Source organism: Myxocyprinus asiaticus, chromosome 4 (assembly GCF_019703515.2).
Source record: "Myxocyprinus asiaticus isolate MX2 ecotype Aquarium Trade chromosome 4, UBuf_Myxa_2, whole genome shotgun sequence".
In the NCBI taxonomy this organism is placed as follows: Eukaryota; Metazoa; Chordata; class Actinopteri; order Cypriniformes; family Catostomidae; genus Myxocyprinus; species Myxocyprinus asiaticus.
The window spans coordinates 52,264,313-52,272,642 of NC_059347.1; positions in this window are offsets into that span (position 1 = coordinate 52,264,313).

The window sequence follows — 8,330 nt, forward strand, 5'->3', positions numbered from 1 at the left end:
TTCTTTTTTTCTTTTTCAGAGAGGCAATAAGATAGCATCAAATCAAGGTGACCTATCAGCAACATACTTCAAACCTGTGAGGTTTATAAAATGCAGCAGATGTACATGCTTATACATTTGTAAATAGATTTTATTCACGGTATTCGAATAAGCTGCAATCTTAAGTTTTGAATTGTATTTTGTTTGATTTTACAGTATTTGTTGACTCTAGACTATAGTTTAGCTCTTCCTAGAACACCAACTGACATTGTTGCTAAGCCATGTAAGATCTATATGAAGGTATGATAGTAACTGCAGATCAGAAAAATCTTTCAGTTCCCAATTCTAGTGATCTGCCTACCTAGGCAGCATTTTAAGACATCATAGGCACACTCCCAAATAGGGGTGGGCGATATACCAGTAAATGTGTCGACCTGTAAAAGTTTTACAGTATGTTGTTGAGTATTTTACTGTATATTCTTCATTTTGTTTCAGCAAGTTGGATAATTACATTTTTAATTACTAAATAAAGCCTTAAACTGTGTTCATTTTGTTGCATTTGAAATTCTAAAGTAATACACCACAAAAACAGTGGGGTAAGGGAAGCTGGCTTGAGATCAGTATTAAAAGGTAAACCTCCACTAAAAACTTATCCATATTCTTCTCAAAGTTAGCCACAGGTCCCCATGCAGAGCTCACACAAGAGTAACTTTTTCTTTGAAAAACAAACATAAAGAATGGAATGGGAAACAGAAGGACTTAAGGCCTGTGCCCTGATGACTCCAAGCGATTGATAGCAGTCAGTATGTGTGGCCACTACTCACCCCATTTAAAATAATTTGGACCACTTGATCAGAAGTGCTTCCACTGTGTGTGATTTGAACTGTACCTCAACTTTCCCACTTGCAGATGTTCAATGTGTCCTTTGCTAAATATAACTGTGAGACACTGAGCTCTACACCACCAAGATCGCTTCTAGGATGTGCAGAACTGCATATTTCAAAATCAATTAGTTAGTGGGTTGACTGAATGACTTATTCAACTAATCTGTGTTAAGGAATCCCTGTATAATAAGGTTAGTTACAAGTTAACCTGACCCAGATGGGACACTCTTCAGAAAGGCCTTTACATAAGACGCGTTCTTACGTGACCGTAACGGATCGGAATAGAACCAACATGATCACAGGGGAAGTCTGCATGTTATTTCTGAGAGTTCCCGTACCCTAGGATCGGTCACATTATGCCAACTCGCCAACAAGTGCCATCTCTGATCTGCCATTTTTGCATCGGCTCCAGCATGTTTACTTTCCCTTGTGGGCAATCGGAAACACGTTGCATCAGCAGCGTAGGAGACCTGGTTTCAGATCCCGCATTAAAACCAGGAAGTAATCACGTTTGCATAATCAATGACGAGAGTGATTCGGAGGTTGCATTTATCCCTCTAACATTACATTTTTACTCCACTGATGGTTAGGTTTAGGTGTGTGGTTTGGGTTGGGAGTACAGTTTATAAAACATTAATTCCTCTTCATGTATTACTGTCTGTACAGTTGAAAACAACTTGCTTCACAGCTCTCTTTTGGCACCCCTCCGTGAACAAAACACCCAGAAAAAGGAGCTCAGACGTGCGCATACGGCAAACAACACTTACTGCTTTGGCCATTGGAAGCAGTGTTTTGCATTTCGGTAAGCACAGACCGATTTCAGCTAAAGAAAAGTCAACCCACTGTTTCAAACTTGACACGCTGTTTTAAAAATTCAACACTCATAATGTGAGACACTCAAAAAAGCGTGAGTTGCGTAGCAACAGCCAAAGACTGCATGTGTATGGCTGTAGTGGTTATGTTTAAATTTTTCAGATTGAAGACATTTAATCATTCTTGTGAATTTCAGATCTTTTCAGGACTCATTTGGGATTAGTCAGACAAACATGAACATGTTCTTTGTAAAAGATTTCTACAGTATATGCTCACGTTTACTTAGCGTAATTAGTTTAACTGAACTCAAACGCTGGTAAATGTCTTTGATTTGTTCTGGCCCATTTACCTTCTAAAGGGAAATGTACTATTAATAAAACCTTTTATCTGGTTAAGCAATCGGATTAAACCAAGGTCTTTGCTGGTGAAGGTACTGTATGCTGATGTTTATCTGCCAGTTTTTTGAAGAAAATGTTCATGTAGTTTATGTCATTTGTATAGTCACTCTCACACCGTGTCTCTCAAAGTTTCCTTTTTAATTTTTGCTTTTTTTTGTGGCTTGTTTGTGCCAAAGCCGTGACAAGCAACAGGACATTCTGTCAATCTCTTGGTTTCTTTTTTTGCCACGTACATTAAACTTCAAAGATGTTCTGATTGGCTGTGATTGTGCTGTTGCGCAACATTAACGCAATCAGTGTGGACATATAAATTGCCTGTCACTGGAATCTTATTGCATTGTGTCTGGTTAGGACACTGTGCTATGATCCATCAGCTGCTGAAGCTTGCTTCTTAGCTGGAATTTTTGAATTCCAAGACTGAATTCAGTTGGGAGTCAAGATTTCCAATTTAAGGGGGGGGGGGGGGGGGTCAGAGTTTTAACTGAGCTCCACTTGAATTCTAAAATTTTATATTGGCGTATAGACTATTGACCTCTTCGCTTGCTCAGTAACAGATCTCCATCCTCACTAGAACTTTCCAGAACTTCTGGAGTGGGCAGACTTCATGTCTTTCATCATCTCCTGAGTCACTTCTGTTTTTAACGTCCAACGTCACTCTGTGGAGGCCACAGGAAAGGCCTATACCTCACTTTACTACACCACAGAAGGCGGGAATAGAGGGGAAAAGGGATATCTCTCTTTTTTTCTCTTCACTCACTCCTCCCTTGCAGATGTATTCCCCTGTTCCCTTACAACAGAAACCATTAGAGTTCCCATCAATCTGCCACCCTTTTGAGGTTAAGATCCAAGAATTGGAATTGAAAGTACCATAGCAGCTGCAAAGACATACTAGCTCACCAAACATCAACTGCTTGTGAAAATATGGAAACTTGCGTGTCTATAAAAGGAAAGGGATGAGATAAATGTTTGAGAAATACAGATGCAAAGGTCCTGTACTGTGTTGCACTTCTAATAGTGTGGGAGATTTGACAGAATGATAAACTCTGAAATCTATTATGGCATGTGTTGGCTAATTTTTAGTGGTGCTTTGCTAAGGTTATTAATTGTTATTACCATACATAGCGTTTAAGTAATGCACTTGAAATAATGATATGAGTTGAAATTTTGTTATTATGTGAGAAAAAAGAGACCACAGAGTCTCCAGAAACAGCTGAATTTCACCTTCCGTTTGCGTCAGAATTATGTTTATATTGCAGAAATGACCGTCTAACTGCTCATTATCGCACATTGCATGACATTTTGCCAAATAAATGGACATGAAATAATTATTTGAGTTTAAATTATTTTACTATCTTATTTAGATCACAGAGTCATACGAGAAGTAAGAAAGATGATTTGCAATACCTGGATGACCGGTGAAATAAACCTATCCCTGGATGTACGGTCATTATTCAGAAATATCTGACTGTTGGAATGGCAGGATTGAGTATGCCTCAATCAACATGATTACATTAGGTTACACCAACAAAAGAAAGTTTACGGGTCAGATTAGGTCGAAATAACTCTTTAAGGTAACTCAGCATTTGTGTTGGAAATACCATACTATTGAAAGCGTTTTACATATTAAATTCTTCACTCCTTTGGACATTTTCCCAATGTTCATATTCCAGCTGTTTGTTTTTTCCTCTATACTGGTTTTGCAAAGATTCATAGTTTCAGGGCATTCAAATGCTCGCCAACTGAAGTGCACCTCCATTCTTTCTAGCTTTCGGCCCCTCTTCATTTCTCATTGCCAACCAAGTTTACAGACATGTAATCTCTGGTCTCTTAATTGAATTAAGGCATAATATTTCTTCCATCACTCAAATACCACCATGACTGAACCCTCCTGCCAAATTAAACAGCGTTGTTTTTTCAAAAAGCTTTTTTAGGTTGTTTGATTTGAGTTCAGTTCCTACAGGTTGCACTTTAAACTCTAAACAAAACAAACAAAAAAAATTCTCTCTTCGTATACTGTTTTCACCAAATCTTTTCTGATATAGTAGTTACCATGGATTTATTTTAAAACATTAAATATAAACCATATCTTAGACGGTCTAAATCAAACTCATTACATCCCAGTATGATGGACAACGACGTACAGACGTGTGCACATGAAAGTTGATTTACGTGACTGATGTGGCTTGAACCTCTCTCTCTTTAAAGGAGAATCTAAATCCATCCCAGAATCCCCTAAGTCTGGGAGAGCTTTGTCCCTGCAATTAGAGATAATGACTTTGACCCAGCATGGATGATTAAGTGTAATGGTCTGTCTGAAGATGCTTGATCTGCCAAAAGCAAGTTAAAAGAAAGAGAGAACAAAAAGGGTTTCCCCCTTTTCCATCTCAGTCATTAATCAAATGCTTGTCACATAAAATGAAATATGACTTTCCCTATATTGTAAAAGAAAAAGAAAAAAATCTGTCACTGTAGTACAGAATATTAAATATTCATCATAATGTTAAATATCCCATTTTGGGGACAGTTATTTATTGTTAACTTAAATCAACAAGTTGTGTCCTCAATTTAAAGGAATATTCCAGGTTCAATACAAGTTAAGCTCAATTGACAGCATTTGTGGCATAAGGTTATTTACCACAAAAATTAATTTCGAATTGTTCCTACTTTTCTTTTTTTAAAAAAAAAGCAAATATCAAGGTTACAGTGAGGCACTTACAATGGCAGTGAATGTGGCCAATATTTGGAGGCTTTAAAGGCTTTAAAGCTTATAATTTTATAAAAGCACTTACATTCATTCTTCCGTTAAAATGCATATATTATTTGAGCTGTAAAGTTGTTTCAAACATAAATTTTATAGTCATTTTAGGGTTTGTTGACTACATCATCATGGCAACAAAGTTGTAAAATTGGCCATAACTTTACACAGAAAAGGTTAGTAAGTGATATTTATCACACTAAAATCATGTTAATATGCATTTTGTTTATTTCTTGTGGCTATAGTTTTTAAAAAGTGAGTATTTTAACGTTCAGAAATTGGCCCCCATTTGCTTCCATTGTAAGTGCCTCACTGTCACCTTGATTTTTACATTTTTAAAGAAAAGGAGGTGCAAGTCGAAATACATTTTTGTGGTAATCAATATTATGCCACAAATGCTGTTGATTTAGCTTGACTTGTATTGAACCCGGAATATTCCTTTAAGGGGCAGAAAAGAAATGATCTTTAGTATACTGCATTCTTGCTCTCTCTCAAATTCAAGTTCAATGAATTGTTATTAGCATGATGTGTTAATTGGCAACAGTCGAGTATTTTAACTCTTACTAAGCGTTTGGGCACTGAAGACACAAGTTTGTTAAGTTTACCAAGCTGAATTTTCTCATTCACCCATTATGCAGGTCTTCAGCTGTGCTATTGTATGGGGCATTCGTTGCCTATTTTGCACTTCATATTGCCAAACACATTCTCAATTAGAGACACGTCAGGGCTGTAGGCAGGCCAATCTTGCATCCGCACTCTCTGCTTATGCAGCCATGCACTTGTAATCCGTGCAGTATGTGGTTTGGCGTTGTCCTGCTTGAAAAAAACACTTCAGAATGCACGTGATCTCCGATCCCTCAGACATCACTGTCTTAAAAACCGTCAGGCGTCTGTAATGGATATCATGACATGGGCTCGGGAATACTTCGGTAATCATTTTCAGTCAACACCTTTCGCCGCTGCATCCACATATGCAAGTTAAGGCTTTACTAGGCAAAGTAGAAGCCATACATCAACACTGTCCATAGGAGCCACGGACTTCTGATGGAAAATAGAACAGTGGAATTGTGTTTTGTGGTCCAACGAGTCCACATTTCAAATAGCTTTTTGAAAAAAACAGCCGTTGTGTTCTCTGGGTCAAAGAGGAAAGGACCATCAAAGTTGTTATCAGCATCAGGTCCAAAAGCAAGTGTCTGTCATGGAATGTGTGTGTATAAGTGCCCATGGCATGGGTAATTTGCAAATCTGCAGAAAGATATGTACACATTTTGGAGCAACACATACTGCCATCCAGTAGCCATCTTTTCCAGCGATGTCCCTGCATTTTCACACATTTTTTAAGAATGTGTGGCACATTATGAAGTGCAAAATATGGCAACGAAGGCCCCGTACAACTGTGCAGCTGATGACCTACATAATGGATGAATGGGGGAAAATTCTGCGTGCTAAACTTAACAAACTTCTGTGTTCAAAGGCTAAATGCTTAAGTGTTATAAGAAGAAATGATGATGTTGCACAGTAGTAAATACTTGACTGTCCCAACTATATTGGAGCGTGTTGCTCTAATGTGAATTCTGATTTGAAATTAGTATACAATATTAGTTATTTACTGTATGTGTAGTGCTATTCATGGTTTAAAATGAGTAAACTAAGTAAGTGTTAAGGGCCAATGTTTAAACAAAAAGATTTTGTATGAACTGTAAAATTAATGACTAATAACTTTGAAGTCTATCCTGGATTAACTGCAGAATTAATCTTTGAACTTTGTTAACTTTGTTAGTTGGCTGATGAAGGCTTTTGTTGGCAATTAATTGATTGTCTATGTATTCCATTTTAAGTGTGTAGTCCATCATTAGACCAAAGTGATGCAGGCAGAGATCAGTGAGGTGCATTGCAGTTCAACTAGCAGGTAATTTCGGTGAGGTCCATCCTAAATCCAAGGTTCAGGCAGTGGCACACGAAGTATCCCATGTCTTACGGTTTTAGAGGCATCAGTTTATCCTCTATAAAGTCCATCATAATAGAATGAAGTGATGTCTGGCTGGCACAGGCTGCAGTTAGTCATCATCACTCAGTGACACATAACAGTGGGAGTCGGACATCAAGCAGGAGGCAGGATATGAATCCCAAGGTTGAGACAGGGAAACAAATAGAATAATATTAGCATAGATGGCATTCAATTTATTGCAGAGTTATAGAATATGAGAAGTGTTTCCGGTTCCAGCAGACCAACTAAAGCAGCACAACGTATGTGTATGTGTGTGTGTATGTACGTATGTATGTGTCTGTGTGTGTGTGTATGTACGTATGTGTATAATTATTTTTATTTTTTATTATTATCTATGTCTTGCTGCTGTTTTTGTATTGTTTTTGTATTGTTGTACACTGGAAGCTCCTGTCACCAAGACAAATTCATTGTATGTGTAAGCATACTTGGCAATAAAGCTGATTCTGAATCTGATTCTGATTTTCAAATCAAATCAAATCAAATCACTTTTATTGTCACACAACCATATACACAAGTGCAATAGTGTGTGAAATTCTTGGGTGCAGTTCTGAGCAAACATAGTAGTTGTGACAGTGATGGAACATATACCAATTTACAATAAACATCAGATTTACAACACAATTTAAAATCTAATATACACATAATTACACATAACACAATATACAAATAATAACATACAATGTACAGTATACAATACACACAATATAGAATACATATTATACAATACAAAAGTATATATAGTATATATAAAATGTACAGTAGGTTGTATTGTACTATATTGACATTCAGGCTGTCGGTTGATAGTTGCCAGTGTGTTGTTAAGAGAGAATATAATATAATAATAATATAATTTATGACAGTCCGGTGTGAGATATAAGAGTAAGAGTAATAAAGTGCAGTGCTGATGTATTTTGATTGTGGGAGATCAAGAGTTCAAAAGTCTGATTGCTTGGGGGAAGAAGCTATCATGAAGTCGGCTGGTGCGGGTCCTGATGCTGCGATATCGCCTGCCTGATGGTAGCAGTGAGAACAGCCCATGGCTCGGGTGGCTGGAGTCTCTGATGATCCTCCAAGCTTTTTTCACACACCGCCTGGTATATATGTCCTGGTGGGAGGGAAGTTCACCTCCGATGATGTGTCTGGCAGTTCGCACCACCCTTTGCAGTGCTTTGCAGTGCTTTGCAGTTGTGGGCGGTGCTATTGCCATGCCAGGCGGAGATGCAGCCAGTCAGGATGCTCTCTACAGTGCAGGTATAGAACCGTGAGAGGACGTGGCGGTTCATTCCAAACTTCCTCAGCCGTCTCAGGATGAAGAGGTGCTGATGAGCCTTCTTCACAACGGCTTCAGTGTGGATGGACCATGTGAGTTCCTCAGTGATGTGGAAACCCAGGAACTTGAAGCTGCTGACTCTCTCCGCTGTTGCTCCATTGATGGTGATGTGACTGTGTTCTCTATCTCTTCTCCTGAAGTCCACCACAAGCTCCTATGTCTT